We start from the raw sequence: 21294 nt of genomic DNA, 5'->3' as shown, positions 1-21294 counted from the left end.
CCCTACCTGAATCCAGCTATTAGTCCGTAGGGTTCAATATTGAGTTGGCCCACCCTTTGCATCTATAACAGCTTCATCTCTTCTGGCAGTGCTGTCCACAAGGTTTAGGAGTGTGTCTATTCATATGTTTATATTGTGGTAGTGCCAAAAACCTATGGAAAAACCGTCTTTGCCCACATCCCTGAAAAAAGTACAAAATGGGACATTTTTCCTTTGTGGGACTTTGAAAGGCAGAGAATCTTCAAAAATGATCAGATTGTATCAACATTTATATATTTTTTTTAGAATAAGTTAAAATGTAATATAATTGATAAAAAAAAATAGGATGCGTATATACAATTATATAGGTGAAATATCAAAAGAAGGTTATACAGACAAAAAATACCACTTGACTCTGTCCTGATAATTGGACTGGGACAAAGAATTTTAAACGCGTTTCAAGGTTGAAAATGATGCCTCTTATTCAGGGGCTAGTGGTTATGGGCCATATTCTCAGAAGAGTTACGACGCAGTATCTCAGGAAACTCTGTCGTATCTCTGTTTTTTGACCCGCGTATCTATGCGAGTGATTCCTAGAATCATTTTCGCATAGATACGCTGAACATCCGACATGTGTAAGTCACTTACACTGTCGGATCCTAAATGTAATTCGCCGCTGGCTGCTAGGTGGCGTTTACGTTCAGGTCTCATTTGTTTATGCAAATTAGCCTGATACGCCGATTCCCGAACGAAATCGCGTCGCGTAACCGTCGCTTACGTCGTTTGCGTAAGCGTAAGGTTACCCCTGCTATATGAGGGGTAACCTTACGCCAGTCCCACGTATGCCATGTTAAGTATGGCGTCGGGTCCGCGTCATCTTTTCCCGTCGGGTACGTCGTTTTCCTAAGTCGTTCTTGAATACGACTTTACGTCAATGACGCACACGTCGGTGTCATTGACATTTTCCGTCGAGAACTGGAGCATGCGCACCGTTCGATCGGCACGGGGGCGCGCTTAATTTAAATATAAGCCGCCCCCTTTGAATTGCGCGTTGATACGCCGGGCCTTTTACACTACACCGCCGCAAACTACGGAGCAAGTGCTTGAGGAATACGGCACTTGCTCCAGTAAGTTGCGGCGGCGTAGTGTAAATAGCTTACGCAATGCCGCCGCAGAAAGTACAAGAATCTGGCCCTAAGTGATTTTTTTGTTGTGTATTTCTTAAAAATCACCAATAGCATCCATTTGAAATAAAAAGGGAGAGAATCCGCTGCTGAGAATCAGACCTATGGAGAAAACTTGTAAGGAAAGGGGGAGGTTCGTGGGACCAGAATCAGGGCCAGACACAAAGGGCACCCTGTGACCGAAATAAGACCCACAGACGGGGTAGCTGGATAGCATGGAAAAAAGTTATTCTGGAGAGTCTTGTCCATATGAATTTAAGGTTTATAAATACTGTTGTGTGTATTCTAAGCTGAAGCACTCCGCAGAACACCAAGCAATGTGCATCCTATTGCACTGAGGGATTCTACCTTGAAGAGTTTTGTTTGCATCAATAACAAGGATTACAAATATTGCTTTGTATATTGGAGCATTTTGTAAAACACTGAGCAAGAGGTTCTTTTGAGGTGTTAATGAAAGCTAATTAATTTGTATTCTCGGCTCAAATAAAACTTGACTTGGAATACCTCACATTTCACAGTTGTGTACAGATGAAAACAAGGATGTAAGTGGCTTTTCGTATACTGCCATGCTAGAACTTGTAGTGCTTTAAATTGTGAAAAAAGGGCACATATACTACCTATTGCATTTTAAACCATACTGTTGTTTGGTCCAAGAGCTTTGTGTTTGCTGTTTTGTACTTTATTTGTATGCATATTTTGAAAGCCCATATGTAAAACTGCTTTTAGCTGAATAGCAATAAAAATATTTATAGTACTGTATTGTACTTTTAGAACTAAAACCCTACTTAATTCAATTTCTCTTACAATCCATTTTGTAGGAGTTCCTAGTACAGTGTAGTTGATATATAACTTACAGCAACAATAAATAGGAGAGTCGCTTCTTCTATAAATTATAACTGTAAAGATAAAGCAGCTTTTATTAAAGCCCAATTCCAGCCATTTTTTTTTATTGTTTTGAATTGAGTGGGGAAAAGTGGAAAAAAGTTCAAATTTCTGTCAGGTTTTTATTTTTGAATGTGACCCCATTGGGGAGATTTTTTCCTCACCATCTGTCCCTTTGATGACTATACAAGTACAATTGTAATATAAGTACCTTATTTGCATTGCGAATGCTGTACTTCCGCTGTTTCTCGCCGCGGCAAGGTGCATAGTTTCCGGATGCGCATTGGATCCTGGGATATGAGTTTCATCAATCCCAGGAGTCAATGGGCCTCCTCCATTTATTCGTTTACCACAATTTTGAAGATATGCGCGTGCACGAGATCGAGATGCTGGGTAGCCAGCAGCGTCGTATCCCAGATGAAGAAACGAGTCGGCTACACATGCCAGCACTGAAGATGGGAGCTCGCTCCCTAAGGAGAGTTGAGTAAGTATTTTAAAAAGAAAAAGAATATAATATAGTAATAATAACATATGCATTAAATAATAATACCGATATGTATATGATTAGGTGTGACCATCACATGGGGGTTTAAAAAAAGTAAAATAAAATCTGGAACTTCGCTTTAAGGTTTTCTTGACTAACTGGTAGATTTCAATTAAACTGTTAAACCAAGGCTAGCTCTCATAATTGTATACCACTTGTCACTATAAACCCTCTGTGAGTGGGATACCAATAAATAGACCAGTGTTTAGAGGTATTTACAGTAGTTTTACTTACTCAAATTATCCTTGACTGAGTAGCTCTATTTTGCTGTATTTGATTTATACCTCTCAACATCTCTGATTTCTGCAGAACTTTTCTGGGATCTGAACCTGGGGTCCCACATACCCACCCTATGTTCATGTGCTGGTACACTTAATCCAGCATCTGGTGCCTGCAGAAGGCGAGAACACTGACCAGTGTGGCACCATTGCAGGAGAGTGGGGAGGTTTTCTGTCTCCACTTCCTACCATTGGCAATGTGACAAACATGTCATATGACATAGATCCCCAAGCAAAGCCTGTGACAGAAAACGTGCCTGCTCTGTTATTTAAAATTAAAAGGTTTATATGATGTTACAAGATAAGTTGTCTATACCACTTGATCTAAGGTATCCTGCCTCCCTTGTTGTCTGACTACCCCACCTGCAGCCTGCCATACTGAAATTGCAATGTTACTCACTGTTGGCTATGCTTGAGCAGTGGGTTAAAAAAATGTCTGTGGGGCTGTTTTTCGAGGCTGTCTTCTGGGATGTTAGTTTAGTACATGATTAAGCACAGCCTAAACTTGACCAGTTTGATAGATGAGGCAAGGACCTGTCCTAAAAGGTGGATAACAAGTGTTCCAGAAGACGTGGTTATAATTTTTATAAATACTCTGCATAAAGATCCTGATCATTTGCTATTTGGAGAAGAGTATTCAAGGCTGCTATCCTACTTACACATCATTCCCTGTCCAGCCAAGTTGGGAAGATGTCTGTGGTTGATCCTAAAAAGACAATGAAATGTGTTTAAGATCAGTTAATTATCCCTCTATCCTTCATTCTCAATGTAACATCAGTCCATCTATGGCAAGTCTTAAAGCTCTGTTACTATATTTTACTTATCTATACTAACAATCGCCCAATTTTGTTTGTATCCGTTCCCATTTGTATCTTTCACTTTACAGTTTGCAGACCACATTTCTTTTAATCATGTCATAACGTTCTGCTCTTCCACTGGAGCCTAAATATATCTGGTTAACTTTTTCCAGATGTAATCCTCTGCCTTTGTCGTCAGACTAAAAAACCAACTCTGTAATACAAATGAAAACTATTTTTTATTCTGTGGAAATATGGCTGCCGAAATGTGATTAAAATATTTTAGGAAAAAATGAACCACTTTCAAGGACACTGTGGGCCAGATCCACAAAAGAGATACGCCGACTTAACTCGATTTTTCTAAATTTACACGGCGTGTATCTTTGCGCCCGATCCTCAAAACGAGAAGCGCCTGAAATTCGGGCTTTTCCGTCCTACCTAAAAATATTACGCCGGCGCATTCTCGTGCGCAAATTACGCTAGGCACGCCGCTTTATTTGATAGGCAAAGATGCAAATGAGGGAGATAGGGCGATCCACAGAATTAAGTGTGTGCGCCGTAGATTACGCCCTGTGCGCACCTGTTAGTTTTTTGGTGGGATTTTACACATTATAAAAGCAGCCCTAATTTTACACATGCCGTCTGAATGTCTGCTGAAGCAACACCATTCAGGAAGAGCTCAGCACACAAACGTTCAGGACTGAAATCTCTCTGCCAAAATGCCAGGACCAGCAATGATACTAGCTGCATTAGTTGATATAGAGACACAAAGAAGGAGGAGGGCACAGAGGAGGAGGATGAGGGCACAGGAGAGGGTCTACCGCCCACGGCAAGATTTGTTTGGCATGCCTGCTTGTGAAGTTTACCGCACCTACAGATTTACCCGTGAGGCCATCCTGGAATTAACATCAATACTTCAGGATGATATTACCAGCCCAACCCAACGCTCCCATGCCCTGCAGCCACTCTCCAAAGTACTGGCCACTTTGCATTTTCTGGCCACTGGCTCATTCCAACGCACAAGTGGAGGCGTGGCTGGGATGGCACAATCCTCCATCAGCAGGTGTGTGCACCAAGTGGTCCCTGCAATCCTGCTGCGCATGGGAAATCAGTTTCAGAAACCCACCCAGGAGGATCAGCGTTTAAAGTCAATGACCGACTTTTACAACCTTGCCAGATTTCCACGCACCATCGGGGCCATTGATTGTACCCATGTGGCACTACAACCACCCCATGATACTGAGCACATGTTCCGGAATCGTAAAGGCTGGCATTCCATTAATGTGCAAGTCATCGTTGATGCCCATGGCCTCATCTGGCATGTCTGTGCTAAATTTCCTGGATCCTGCCATGATAGTTACATTTACCGGCAGACACAGATCTCAAGAGATTTTGACCAGAACATGTATGGAGACAGCTGGCTGATTGGTGAGTGACATGTGTGTCAGGTATGTCCCCCCCATGATGCTGACATCACAAGGGGCACATGCATGACTAATATCCTCCTGTCTTTTCCCTTACAGGTGACTCTGGATATGCCTTGGGACCTCATCTAATGACCCCATTCAGGAACCCCCAAACCCCAGGAGAGCAACGCTACAACCAGGCGCACATACGAACCCGGGGAGTGGTTGAACGGACCTTTGGGCTTCTGAAGTCCCGCTTCAGATGCCTGGATAAGTCTGGGGGTACCCTGCTGTATTCCCCTGACTTTGTGTGTCAAATAATTGGGGCATGTTGCATACTCCATAACTTTGCCCTCAGAAGGGGACTGCATATTGACTTATGTAATGACCTGACCCCTGACCCAGGCAATACTATCCCAACCAACTCTACCCGGTCTGCTGAGGGCACAACAGCTAGGAGACGCCTTGCAGAAGGCATTTTTTCCCAGTAAATGTACATGATTAATGTCACAATAAGTATGTTTTTTTTCACTGTAAATGCACATGATTAATGTCACAATAAGTATGTATTTTTTCACTGTAAATGCACATCAATAAAGTCACAATGATAATGCATGAATGCACACCACTGTGGTTCCTTGCACAGACACATCACATGCACATCGAATTGGATTAGATCCAAGTCCCCCCCCCCCCCCCTTGGGACTTGGGAGCAGTAACGCCACGCCACGGCTCCAATTATGTCACTGTGCATTCATACACCATTCAGGAACCTGGGATTGCCCTTCTCCCTGGTCCTGGGGATCCCTTCTCCACCAAAACTGAGGGTGACAACCTTAATTTCTTAGGAATGCCACCCCCCCACATTCACACATCATTCACACACATAAACCAAATCATAAGTACAGAAGACAAAATTAAAAAAAAAAAAAAATGCATAAACAAAAAAAAACAAGTATCCCAGCAAATTTTTTAGCGGCGGCGATTGCTACGCCTTGGCTGGGCAGGGGCACGGGCACGAGCAGGGGCACGGCCACGCCGTCGCGGAGGATGTCCATTGGGGGGGTGTTGAGCTGGGGAAGGAGGAGCCTCCTGGGGGGGTTGAGCTGGGGAAGGAGGAGCCTCCTGGGGGGGTTGAGCTGGGGAAGGAGGAGCCTCCTGGGGGGGTTGAGCTGGGGAAGGAGGAGCCGCCCCTGCTGGCCTGCCCTCCATGGCCCCTGCAATGCGAGTGAGACAGGCAGTGAGGGCAGCCGCATTGGCCTGGCCAGACCTTGTATTGTCCTGCACAGCCTGGGTCAGGGCACTCAGCTCATGGGCCACGCGCGTTGTGGCGGTCTGTATGTCATTCAAACATGTTATGACCGCCGTTGAGTTGGTGGCCACATCACCGAGTGCCTCCATCATTTCACCATGGCTGTGCTCCATCTGCGTCAGTTTTTCCAGAATTTTTCCAAGAATGCGGGTCTGCCGGGCATTGTCCTTCACCACACTGGCCGACAGACGCTCGCCCACAGCCACGGTCTCCTGGGTTGTCCCCCTGGCTGCCGCTGAGTCTTGCGGACCTGGAGGAGGGGAGAGAGTGACCCTGGTGACTGGAGGCCTGTTGGGGGAGAAGTGGGAGGGGCTACCCCTGATGGTGGCCTGACTGGTGCCAGCCTCAGGGGTAGTCTCAGGGGAAGACTCAAAGGTCATCATATCAGTGGCCAGGAGGACTTCCCGGCCAATCTGCATATTTTCCTCCTCCTCCCCCTCATCATCCTCCTCCCACTCAACCTCAACCTCCTCCCCCTCAACCTCCTCATGAGTGTAGGTTTGGCCAATCCCCTCCCCTGGGGAATCCTGCCCTTCTTGGGACTCATCATCTGCCTGTCTTGGGGGTGGTGCTGCAGCCTGGCCCGATGGGCCTGCAACCTCCTGGCCTCCAACCTCCTGGCGTGGAACCTCCTGGCCTCCAACCTCCTGGCGTGGAACCTCCTGGCGTGTAACCTCCTGGCCATCTGTGGAGGACACAAAACAATCACATGTTTGAGGAACCACACACTTGGCACATCTTCCCTTCCCCCACCCACACATGCTAATCAACAGAGAATAAACCAAAATACCTGTCCTCCTAGGAACATCTGACGTATAGCCAGGCAGGCCCACCACCTGCTGTGGGTGGAAACACTGGGCCACTGCCCATTCCTCCTCCGTCAGTCTGACTGGGCAGGGTCCCCCTCCTCCAGTGCCCCTGGTATGGGCGTCGATCCTTGCCATCTTAGTCCGGACGACGCTTCTCAGATCGTTTATTTTTTTCTGTATGCCAGCGGGGGTCCTAGTCTCCCCCCCCCCGCCGCATTGATCTGGTCCGTTATCTTTTTAAGAAGCTGCCTCCTCCTGGCCGGGGTGGTGTTCTGGCTCTCAGGGCCATGCAGAAATCGCCCATATTTCACAATGCCCCGAGCAAGAATTTGCTTCTCTCCCAGGGTGAAATTAAGCTTCCTGCGTTTAGGGGGCATCTCATACACCACCCAGCAACAACAAACACACCCGACAAACAATCGACAATACACACCCAAAAACCTGACAAAAATCTATACCACAAAAAAATCAAGAAAATCTAAACACACAAGGACACAGCTAATAGTAATTCAAAAAGAAACACGCACCAACAAACAAACAAAAAACAAACACCAAAAAACAAACACCAAAAAACAATCAGCAAAAACAATAACAAACAAATTAAATAAATACACTTCTCAAACACAAACAACAACTAGACTCTCCAACTCCTCAAACACTTTTCTCACAAACACAACTTACCAACACACAAACAAACAGAGCAGAAGCAAATTGCTCATGGAAGGGGAACAATGGGATATACTTTAGCAAGGGAAGTGTGTGTGTGTGGTGCTTTTTAGACACAGGGCGATCCTCAAACTAAGTACACTTGGCCTTTTACCTATCTCACTGATTGCACCGAGATAAGTTCTGCACATGCCCAGTGAGGTCCCGATTCGTGCGCGCATGCGCAGTAGGGCCGGCGCCTCATTTGCATGGGGTCACGGCTCATTACAATGAAGCACGCCCACTTCCTTCCCACTTGCAAAAACCCCGCCTTACGCCTCTGAATTTAAGTTACGCTGGCGCACATTTAGACGCAAATGCGCTGTGGATACGGCACTTACGACACCAACTTAGGGCAACGTAACTTAAATCACATAAGTTAGGACAAACTAAATTTGCACCGCTGGCTGAGGATCTGGCCCTGTAAAACCAACGCTGCATGCACCAAACATAGGGTATAATTGTTAAACATATGCTTATAGCACGGAGGTGTATTTGCATTTCACATTGAATTAAACAAGACTGTCTAAATAATTTAAATGGATATTGCTCCCTATAAAGAGGGACAGCATATATACCACCTTTGTCAAATTAGCATTACAATATTTATAGATCTAAAGACCATCCATGTTACTGTAATGCCCTTTACACACGATAGGTTAGTCTGATGAAAAAAAATAGATTTTTCCATCAGTTATCCGATGAAGCTGACTGATGATCAGTCGTGCCTACACACCATCAGTTAAAAAACCGATCGTGTCAGAACGCGTGACGTAAAACACAACGACGTGCTGAAAAAAACGAAGTTCAATGCTTCCAAGCATGCGTCGACTTGATTCTGAGCATGCGTGGATTTTTAACCGATGGACGTACCTACAGACGATCATTTTTTTCTATAGGTTTTTTATCCATCAGATAATTTTAAAACAAGTTCCTATTTTTTTAACCTATGGATAAATAACCGATGGGGCCCACACACGATCGGTTTGGTCTGATGAAAATAGTCCATCAGACCGTTTTCATCAGACTAACCTATCGTGTGTACGCAGCATAAAACTTCTATCATGGGCATAGAGTAAATTTTGTATTTAAATTTTTTATTGTCTATTTAAAGTATAATTCTGATATAGCTTTCTTTATTTTATTTTAAATAGAGTGGAAACACTAGGTCGCATGAAACTGTAGTGTATATCCAGCTTTAGACTTTTCAAACTTCTGTCCCTTAGCAGTGTTTAGAGCTTTTCCCTCCCTAATTGTCGTCATCATTTTGGAGTAGGCTAATGGGTCACGCTGATCCCTTGCCCTCAGTTTGAGCTTAATTGAATCTGAAAGGCTTTGCTCCTTTCATAACTTAAGCTACTGAAGGCCTTGCTTCTGGCATGTGCTTGAAGGATCTTATCTTGATGTGTGACATAGTCTCTCCCTCCTGCTGAGATGTGTTTTCAAAGAAGAAATCAGCACTGCACAGTTCTCCACCCTTCTGAAGATTTCTTGGAGGGCCTCTAAGCATATAGCCATGGTGCAGCCTGATTTGTCCCATTTAGGATTCCAGATAACATCTGAAGCCAGTGCCCGCAGGCTCTCGATTACTCTATGTCTCTTTACAGTATCTGATACTTCCCAATCTTCAACCACCTGCATGGCTTGATAAATCCAGGTGTCAAAGTCATCTTCCCCTGAGGGTATGGGGGTCTTCTCAGAGAAGAATCACAGCTTCCTGTACCTATAGTTGACTGGCATAGAGTCATTCTTCATCATGAGTTTTTCCATCAGCTTCCCAATATTTTCCCCTGAGGCTATCTTCCCCAAGCAAAGGGAAACTGGGTGGCGCCATTTAGCACTATTTCAGGTTCTGGTGTGGCCTGCCCAGAGCTTTCTGGATTGGATTCTTACACACTCAACTCAATCAGGCTAACTTTGACTGCATCAATGAGTTTAAGGCTAACCCCTTGCAAACTGGTAGGAACATCCCTCCTGCATTACAGGTGCCTGTCAAATATGTTCTTATGTCCATTCATCCCCTGGCACATCAACCACTATGCATACCTCTGATGGTTTGCTTTGCTTTTGGCACTACCACATGTAGCACTATCCCAGAAAGAGCCACTGGTTAACACAGGTTCTGTTCTATACCTCAACTTCCTCAAGGGCCTCAGCCCCTCTGACACTCCAGGTTGAGCAAAAGAGACAAGCAAACAGTGGAACACAGCAAATAATTCTCATCGCCAATGAACAGTGCAATATTAAAACAAGAACCAAGTAGTTAGCAAGGTTAAACTCAATGTATTATTGCTCAGAAAAGTTGATACAAATAAGTTGGCAATTATGATAACACAGTCCAGCATGCAGAATGACTAACAGTGAGTATTAGCTATAAATTGCCTAAATCACCCAGATAAGCATAAACAGTAGCAGTTTCACCTAAAGTGCAGCAGTGGGCAGTAATGAGACGTGATCTAACAATACAGGAGCTATACTGCCAATGTGCAGTGATGGCAGCTGTGCTAGGCCTAAATTATCTAGGTAGGCAAAAACAAGATTCAACAGCATAAACAGCATAAACAGTGAATGGGAGATGAGGGAAACCTGCAAGATGGTTGATAGGGGCAGCCTTTAAATTGTATCTTCTGCTTTAGGTGAGCGTTGGTGCACTTATGGTAATCATTTAAACCTTTATGCAGTTTTAAAGCGAGCAGGACAATAATTTCCCTGCTCTCAGCGATATAGCTACTGCTAAATAGTATAAAGCAGGCCCACTCCCCAACTCCCTGAGATGGCGGTAGGCTACTGCGGCGGAAGGAGCTCTTCAGTCCTGTCCTGGTGCGACTGCAACTCAATAAATATCAATATCAGTATATCAATAAAGATTGCTCTATTTATGGTGGTGTTTAGTGCTGAATCATTTCTCACATTGTATTTCCACTTTAAACACATACTGTAAGTAGTAAGCCAGTGAATAGAACTTCCATGAGAAAATATTACGATTATGGAAGTCATCTTTTTGCAAGCAGTCTCTCCCACCCATGAATAAAGTTATTCTGTGTGGGAACTGAGGATGAGCTTAATGTTCTGTCTGAACTAGTTTGGCCTGAACATTGGCTCTTTGAGTGTCTAAATAAATGGCCAAATATTTACCCATTCAATGGAAGCTGAATGTTATGCAAAATAGTGGTATTACTACCGCTATTATATGTAGCGCCTGGTTACTTTAAAGTACCGGTGCTATTTAAATTTAGAGGGAGATCAGAGAGTAGTTAAACTCTGATCTGGTTGAAATGTTCAAATTGGGTCTCTGTCTCAGCTTGGCTGTGCTGTGGGCTCATTCTGTTGTGCTGGGGTGTTCTTCCCACCCCAGGGCAGTAGATGACAGCAGTGGAGTCAAGGTTTGGGTGCTCTTCCCCAGCAGCCAATCGGGAGGGTTGAGCCTCGCTGTGCATGCTGGGGGAGGGTGTTTATGGGGCAGACGCCATTAGTTCTGGGTTTTTCTTCAAGTGTGGCATCCACCTTTAGGGTGTATGCACCACGGCGCCCCCGGCGTTTTGGCCTACCGGGCGGGGCGTGGTGCCACGTGGAGTTACTGGTTTCGGAACCAGACTGGTCCGGAACATTTGAGCCATGGCAGGGAGCCCAGTGGTCGACTGGGTTACCAGTTCTTAAGATCCCAAGCGGTATAGCTGTTCGGTGGGGAGTCCATCTGAGGAGAGCCAATGAGAGGTCGGCGATCCAATAGGGTCTCGACAATCCCCCGGGGATCGAGGTATCCGGACACTGAGAGGTTGGTCACCTGTCAGTCAGTGCCTGAAAGAAATTTGAAGGAGATCCTGGCGTAATTTCACCAAGGAGGTTTGTCTCCGTAATCACAATTAGGAGGGCCTGTGGCAGAGGTTTCTCACTGAATCCATTTCAGGAGGGTCTGTGGCAGAGACTTTTCCCAAAAGGTTCCATTTTCATTCCAGGAGGGTCTGTGGCAGAGACTTTTCCTCAAAGGTTCGAGCGATACTCTGGCTGCCAGGTCAGTGAGAGAGGCCTGTCCAGGTACACTATTCCCACTCAAGCAGGAGTGGCGCAGAGAAGTGTTACACGTGGGAGCAGGACTGTTTCCCTATTGCTATGCCTGAATTTGCTATTCTCCTTCTTCTTTCAACTCTACCTTCTTCACCACAAGTTTTATGGTTTTTACCCGGCTATAAAGAGCACAGCAAAAGACAGCTTTTGCGGACATTCCTTTACTTATGCTATATGCACCATACACCCCTAGGAATTCGGAGAGCCACAAGGTAAATGTGCCACCCAAAACAAACCAGCAGCTCCTCCAGGGGTAGTGCTACATTTACATGACAATTTCCACCTGTCAATGTATGTTAAAGGGGTCGTAAAGGTTCATGTTTTATTTTCGAAATAGGTTCCATTAAGCTAGTGCATTGTTGGTTCACTTACCTTTTCCTTTGATTTACCTTCTAAAGCTTCTTAGCTTTTTTCTTTTTTTGAATTTCTCACTTCCTGTTCCTCCTCAGTAAGCTTGCCCCCATCATCCGAGCCATTCTGGGGGTTAGTCAACCAGAACAGCTTACTGAGGAGAAACAGGAAGTGAGAAATTCAGACAAAGAAAAAAACATTAAAAGGTAAATCGAAGGAAAAGGTAAGTGAACCAACAATGCACTAGCTTAAAGGAACCTATTTAGAAAATAAAAAAAAAACCTTTACAACCCCTTTAAGGGTTACAGGTGTCTGCAAGTGAGGAGCCTATCACAATCTACAAGTCCTTTTAGTTTTTTTCAAAGATTTCAAATTGTGAATTAGGTCAGTGAGAGAGGGATAGAATAAGGTAGAAGAAAAGTAATGCTGCGTACACACGTTCGGTTTGTCTGATGAAAACGGTCTGATGGACCGTTTTCATCAGACTAACCGATCGTGTGTAGGCCCCATCGGTTATTTATCCATCGGTTAAAAAACTAGGAACTTGTTTTAAAATGATCTGATGGTTAACTAACCGATAGAAAAAAACGATCGTCTGTGGGTACGTCGACCGGTTAAAAATCCACGCATGCTCAGAATCAAGTCAACGCATGCTCTGAAGCATTGAACTTCCTTTTTCTCAGGACGTCGTTGTGTTTTACATCACCGCGTTCTGAAACGATTGTTTTTTTTAACCGATGGTATGTAGGCACGACTGATGAAAGTCAGCTTCATTGGATAACTGATGAAAAAATCCATCAGACCGGTTTCATCGGATGAACCGATCGTGTGTACAGGTCATAAAGGGCTGTGAGAATATAGGGAGATGAGGTTGGACTTTAGAGGTGAAATAGGGAACTAGGTTGGTATGTATTTCCTGCTAAAGCTTTTTTCCTTAGTTTTGGATAGAGTTGGGAAAGGTTATAACCCTGTTTAGGTTTTTACTGCTGTACATCCATACATTCATCCCAATGATGACTTTGGAGTCTGGGACCAATAAGAGATATGATTTGCATAAATTGTAAGCCGGATCAACTGATCATTTTGACATGCAGAGCTTCTCTAAAGGTAAATCTGTCTCATGATATACGGTTATGCTTTATTTGCAAGGCTCCGCTAAGAAGCATTATGATCATCCCTCCGCTCCACTAAAGCACCTCCATATTTTGAAATGATTAGTGAATAACAAATAGACTGTATTTATTTCTGTATTTATTTATTTCTGTATTTATTTTATAAAGGATGTGGTATTTCATATTTACTACTTAAAGTGGAGGTTCACCCAAAAACCTTTTTTTTTTAACATTAGATTGAGGCTCGTTTTGTCAAGGGGAATCGGGTGTTTTTTTTTACAATCGAAGCAGTACTTACCGTTTTAGAGATAGATCTTCTCCGCCGCTTCCGGGTATGGGCTGCGGGACTGGGCGTTCCTACTTGATTGACAGGCTTCCGACGGTCGCATACATCGCGTCACGATTTTCCGAAAGTAGCCGAACGTCGGTGCGCAGGCGCCGTATAGAGCCGCACCGACGTTCGGCTTTTTTCGGCTACTCGTGACGCGATGTATGCGACCGTCGGAAGCCTGTCAATCAAATAGGAATGCCCAGTCCCGAAGACCATACCCGGAAGCGGCGGAGAAGATCACTCTCTAAAACGGTAAGTACTGCTTCGTTTTTTAAAAAAAACTACCCGATTCCCCTTGACAAAATGAGCCTCAATCTAATGTTAAAAAAAAATGTTCGGGTGAACTCCTGCTTTAAAATTATTTGTGTGTTTTAAAACATATACTTTATCACACTCACAAACATAAATAAATAAATAAACCAATAAGTAAAATAAAATAATGATGTGTCCCTGTATAGAAAAGTTGAAACTAGGAAGTAAATATGTTACTTTGTTACACTTTCTTATAACATTCTTGTTTAAACTCCACAATAATTGGGACACTGACTTTAACCATTCTTATTTGTTTGAATCTACGCCTGTAAAGACAGAACTGATCATTTTCTTGTAAAATAGCTACAAAAGCAGCTTTTATCTGAGTGGATGAATAATAATAGCACTTTGCTGATTACACATTCTTATCTGTTATCCAGGTCAGGTGTAGTAAACAATAATTGTTTATTGTATTTCCTGCACTGTACCGCAGTTAAAAATCACTTAAAACCCTTTATCTAATTGGTAATCTTTGGGTAATGATTAATTAATTAGAGCCAGTGGGAAGATGTGAGGATTTCCCTGGAGGATAGTGAGATACACCTCCCAGCTGTTCAGAATGGTCTGCTGGAACCCAATCCATCTTCCAAACAACATGAATAGCTATGGTTCACAACGCCTTGCCAATGGCACTCACAGAAATGGGAATCTGCTGTCACTTTGTCTCAGAGGCAGACAGTGATAGAAAACCTATTACAAACACTGGCAAAACTTTGAATGTACTACGTGTTTTCCCTCTTAGTGCTTACATAAGGAAAATGCGAGATTTTTTTTAGTACAAAATGTATCTATCTATATATCTATCTTGCTATCTATCTACAGCTAAATTAATTTTCATTTTAATGAATTGACAATATGGATGTAAGTCGTTCAGTCGCACAGCAGAAATACTTTCTGCCAGCTATTTTTCATCTGTCAAACTGTCTTCTTTCTCCTGCAAACATCTCCATTTTACCTGAGAATTTTAAATTAGAGCTGTCACAATCTGTTGGGAATACTAGGAAATTACACAAGAGACAAAATGCCTACATAAGTAGAACAGAGATTTCACACACTTTAAGATTTTTTTTTTTTTTTTTTATATTCAAAATATGTTATCAGTTGAAGGAGCCATTTTTCTTTACAACATATGGGTCATATGTTTGATTTGTTAGAAACAATCCATATGTAAAAGGGATACTTTATGCCATAGCACTAAAAGAATCATATATCCAGATATTTAAAAAAAATAAATACAAAAATAAATTTATTTGTACATATAATATCATTTACATAAACACATACATTTCCTAAGATAAAAAGACTACTTATGCCGCGTACACACGATAATTTTTCGGCATGAAAAAAACATTGTTTTAAAAAAATGTCATTTAAAATGATCGTGTGTGGGCTTCACATAATTTTTAATTTTTTTTTTTTTTTTCGAACATGCTGCATTTTTTAACGACGTTTTAAACAATGTCGTTTTTCGGGTTGTAAAAAATTATCGTGTGTGGCCTAAAACGACGTTAAAAACCTGTGCATGCTCAGAAGCAAGTTATGAGACGGGAGCGCTCGTTCTGGTAAAACTACCGTTCATAATGGAGTAAGCACATTCATCACGCTGTAACAGACAGAAAAGCGCGAATCGTCTTTTACTAACAGGAAATTAGCTAAAGCAGCCCCAAGGGTGGCGTCATCCGCATGGAACTTCCCCTTTATAGTGCCGTCGTACGTGTTGAACGTCACCGCGCTTTGCTAGAGCATTTTTTTAAAAACAATGGTGTGTGGGCAACGTCGTTTTAATGATGAAGTTGGAAAAACTTGTTTTTTCTACATGCCGAAAAACTTCATTTTTTTTCATGCCGAAAAATTATCGTGTGTACGCGGCATAAGAGCCGGTTCACACTGGGGCGACTCGTCAGGCGACTCAGCCGCCTGACAAGTCGCGTCCCATTCTATTCACCAGAACAGTTCTAATAGGAGCGACGCAAGTCGCTTCGACTTAGAAAAAGGTTCTTGTACGACTTCGGGGGCGACTCGGAGAGACTTGCATTGACTTCTATACAGAAGTCATTTTGCAAGTCGCCTCTGAAGTCGTCTTCAGGACATCTTGCCGAGTCGCCCCCGAAGTCGCGCCGCCCTAGTGTGAACCGGCACTTAAGTGTAAATCACGTAGCTTAGATCAAAATAGAGCACTAGTACCAAGCACGAAAATGGTCTATATATTTCATGGAATACTCTAGATTTACTCCCCTAGGTGAAAGGTGTTTAATTTATTTATTTTATTACAGGTACTTATAAAGCACTGTCAATTTACACAGCACTTCACATCAGTCCCTGCCCTTAAAGTGGTTGTAAAGGTACCATTTTTTCCCCTAAATAGCTTCCTTTACCTTAGTGCAGTCCTCCTTCACTTACCTCATCCTTCCATTTTGCTTTTTTCTTCTGAGAAATCCTCACTTCCTGTTCTTCTGTCTGTAACTACACACAGTAATGCAAGGCTTTCTCCCTGGTGTGGAGTGTCGTGCTCACCCCCTCCCTTGGACTACAGGAGAGTCAGGAGGCTCATTAACACACAGCTCCTTTCTCTATCTGCAACGTAGAGAGTGTCCTGACTCTCCTGTAGTCCAAGGCAGGGGGCGAGCATGACACTCCACACCAGGGAGAAAGCCTTGCATTACTGTGTGGAGTTACAGACAGAAGAATAGGAAGTGAGGATTTCTCAGAAGAAATAAGGACATTTAAAAGCAAAATCGAAGGATGAGGTAAGTGAAGGAGGACTGCAATAAAAGGTAAAATAAGCCATTTTAGGGGGGAACAAAAATGTTTACCCCTTTAAGGAGCTTACCATCTAAGGTCCCTAACTCAAATTCATACATACACATACTGGGCCGGAATCAGAAAGAGATACGATGGAGTATCTCCTGATACGCCGTCGTATCTCTGAGTCCGGCCGGTCGTATCTATGCGACTGATTCAGAGAATCAGTTACGCATAGATATCCCTAAGATCCGACAGGTGTAAGTGTCTTACACCGTCGTATCTTAGGCTGCAATTTCAGGCTGGCCGCTAGGTGGCGCTTCCGTATTTTTACGCGAGGAATATGCAAATTAGTATTTATGCCGATTCAGAAACAAACGACCGTCCGGCGCTTTTTTTTACGTCGTTTGCGTTCGGCTTTTTCAGGCGTATAGTTACCCCTGCTATATGAGGCGTAGCTAATGTTAAGTATGGCCGTCGTTTCCCGCGCCGAGTTTTGAATTTCTACGTCGTTTGCGTAAGTCGTTCGCGAATACGGCTGGACGTAATTTACGTTCACGTCGAAAGCAATGATGTTTTGCGGCGGATTTTCGAGCATGCGCACTGGGATGTTTTCAGGAACGGCGCATGCGCCGTTAAAAAAAAAACGTAAAATACGGGGGGTCAAGCAAAATTTAAATAAAACACGCCCCCCACATCCCCATTTGAATTAGGCGGGCTTACGCCAGCCCACATACGTTACGCCGCCGTAACTTAGGGCGCAATTTCTTTCTGAATACGGAACTTGCGCCCAAAGTTACAGCGGCGTAACGTATCTAGGATACGTTACGCCGACCGGAGAGATACGCACAGGTATCTGAATCCGGCCCACTAGGACCAATTTAGACAGGATCCAATTAACCTACCAACATGTCTTTGGAGTGTGGAAGGAAAGCCAGGCACAGGGAGAACATGCAAAGTCAAGGCAGGTAGTGTCGTGGTTGGGATTCAAACCAGCGACGTTAGTGTGGTCAACTGGAAGTGCTAACTACTTAGCCAATGTTCTGCCTCATATTCTATAATCCTTACTAAGATATGTCAGTGGTTTTAAATAAGCACAAATGTAGCCACAAAATGCAAGTTGAAAAAGAAACAGGGTGGTTGCCCATATAAAAATAAAAGGGATATGCTATTCTACAGGTTTAGATTTGTGGAGGTATCCCTTACCCAAAAAGCTGTGACCCTGCAGAGAGTTAAAAGAAAACAGCCAACATGGAGGAAGCCAATATCACCACTAGGTGTCTCATACACTCTCTTACCAATGCTATGCATAAAAAACCCACCAGCATGTGATTGAACAGCAAGGGAAGGGTTAGCAGAGGGTAGCTGGAAAGAAAAAAATCCAACACGCCCAGAAGTGTCTAAGGCTGGATTCACACCTATGCAGATTTAGTGCTTTTTGCATTTTGCAGATTTGCACTACAGTCCATTTAACGTGGTTTCCTATGGAACACGTTCTGTAGCGCAAAACCTGTAAAATGCAAAAAGCACTAAAAATGCATAGGTGTGAATCCAGCCTAATTCTTCTCATTTTTGCTTATCGGTAACTCTGCAGTAAAGAAGGACATTTTTTTTATTGGGAGGGGGCAGATAGATGTAAAAATAGAGCACTATAGAAGAAAAACTGATAATGTTTGCCCTGGTGTCAGGGACTTTTTAACACTTAGTTCAGGAGTGGAAAACCCAGTTTTATCACGGGCCACATCAACATTATGGCCAGTTGTATCTGTAAGGCTATATAAATGTATCCAGGGCATTTTATTTTCCCAAAGAATAGGTGCAGGATCTCAATCATGCACCCCGAAAAAACACATTAAATGGTGGGTATGGCCAAATTGCACCAACAGTGGAAGAATCTTAGAGGCAATAAATACCAGGAGTGTCCTATGGGCAGAGTTCAGTGGTACACAACATCCTGAGAGCAGGGTTCAATGGTACGCTATGTAGAGAGTGCAGTTTCAGGGGTGCTCTATGTATATAGTGCAGAGTTCTGCGGTGCATTGTGTACAGAGTGAAGGGTTGAGGAGTGTGCTACTTACAGAGTGCAGGGTTCAGTTCTCTTTCACAGTCTGTCCACATCTCACCCCTCCTCAGCTCTGACCTCTACCCACATCTCCCTCCACAGCCCTCATATCTACCCCCCAAAAGCTTCCTCACATCTCAACTATTCAGCCAGGTTATAGTACCAATCAGCAGTGTAGGTGGCTCTGTCTCTCTCTCAATTGCAGGGAGATCATTGGTCGGCATCTGTGCATCTAGGCACAGATGGGGATCACAGTGCAGCTTTCTACATGATGCCCCATCCCACATTGCATCTGCATCTCTCTTGTCCCCACCGTGAGTGCAGGGCAGGCAGGGATCTGTGAGAACCACGAGAGGAAAGCTGCCCTCAAACACAGAAAGCTTTAGTGTTTACAAGTGACAGTGGAGTGCAAGGAGCTGAGGGTGAGAGCCAGAGATGGCAGAACAGAGATGGCAGTTCCACCATGTTCTGCCTGAAAAAGCCCTGGGTGCGAGGGCCACATGAAATGGCCTGGCGGGCCAAATTCAACCCTCAGGCCTTGTGTTTGGCACATGTGACTTAGCCAAATGTCCCATATTGACAGTAGCCTTAATCAATTTTCATTATTATACATGATTTCTATAGTGCTACATTTTTTGCAGTGCTTTAAAAATAATGGGAAAAAGTTAAACTCAATATAAGACAGATCAAATGGCCCTACTTGCTAAAGCTTACAATCTGTTCTGCCACCTCTGGCTCTCGCCCCCTACTCCCTGCTCTCCACTATCACTAGTAAATGCAGGAGTATTTGAAGGCACTCATGGGTAACAACTCCTCTACCCAGTTAAGAGCTTTATTACATACGGTATATAGTATTTACCTAAACTGTTTGACTGCGTTGAACTCTCCTGGCACCTTCTATACACAATGTACTGTGAACGAGCGGCCACTTTAGGTTAAGCAACGTACCCATATGTCACTGTCTGCTTCTGGGTTTAGGGAACACGCATGAATGTCACCCCATCCAGCATCCGCTGTGATTGTACACAGAAGCGGAAGTCTGTCAGCAAGTCCCAGACAAGGATTCAGGGCCGGACCTGCTTATCGGCTGTGTGCAATCATATCCCAGAGCTCTGTGTTGGTATACAACACAGAGCTCTGTACAGAGGTAACAATCTGTCAGTTTCTTATCTCTGCAATGCAGGGATGAGAAACTGAGAGATCTCCTAGTAAAAGCAGCACATTGTACACACATTACACATAGTTAGGCACATATTTAACCCCTTGATCGCCCTAGATGTTAACCCCTTCCCAGCCAGTGTCATTTGTACGTTGACAGTGTATGGTATTATCAATGATCACTATATTAATGTCACTGGTGATGTCAGCGTCAGTTAGTCAGTTCCCCCCAGCGTCAGTTAGTCAGATTGCCCACCGCACTATCGCAGTCCCATTATATGTTGTTGATCGCCACAATTAGTAGTATTAAAAAAATAAAAACAGCATAATATATAGCATGTTTGTAGGTGATATAACTTTCATGCAAACCAAGCAACATAAACTTATTGTGATTTTTATTTATCACATATTTTGGCTAAAATTCATGAAGAAATAAGATTTTTTTAACATTTCTTTTATTAAATATGTTTTATAGCAGAACGTAAAAAAAAATATTATTTTTTTTTACAATATTTTTGTATTTTTACTTTTATATCTAAAAAAAAAAAAACAGTGGTGATCAAATACCACCAAAGGAAAGATCTAATTGTGTGAAAAAAATCATATACATTTTGTTTGGGTACAGGTGTATGACTGCGCAATTGCCAGTTAAAGTAGCACAATGGCGAATATCATAAAATGGTCTGGTCATAAAGGCGGTAAAAGTAGCTAGAGCTGAAGTGGCTATAAATGGACACAGTAATACAAATGGACTTTACGTTTACATGTTTTAAATAACTTCATATTACCCCTGGTTTGGGGGCTTCTGGGATACAAGGCAAGGCATTCAAAGGAATACCTGGGTGGCTGCATTTGATTGCTCCAGAAAGATGCTCTGGTCTCAGGTCCTTTAAAGTGGTTGTAAGGAGTAACTACGGGAGCAATGTCATCGGCCCAGAGTGTTGTACGAGGACCGCTGCGGGGGCTTCGATCTAAGGTAAGTAATTCATAATGAGCTAGTATGCTAGGCATACTAGTACTAGCTCATTATGCATTTTGTCTTGCAGGTTTTTTTTTTGTGGGTTTACAACCACTTAAAGTGTGCAGCTACTATGCCCGCCCTTCTGCACCTCCTGCCCAATCACAGATGCCTTCGTTTTATGTGCACTCATTTATATATTGCAATCGTTTTTGTGAATGGGCAGCAGAGGGCAGGGGTGAGCATAGCTGCTATTTATGCTTCTCTCACAGCCCTGAGTGTCTGAGTGTTTCCCATGTATCCTCTA

Source organism: Rana temporaria, chromosome 1 (assembly GCF_905171775.1).
Source record: "Rana temporaria chromosome 1, aRanTem1.1, whole genome shotgun sequence".
Lineage (NCBI taxonomy): Eukaryota > Metazoa > Chordata > Amphibia > Anura > Ranidae > Rana > Rana temporaria.
This window is presented reverse-complemented; position numbering follows the sequence as displayed.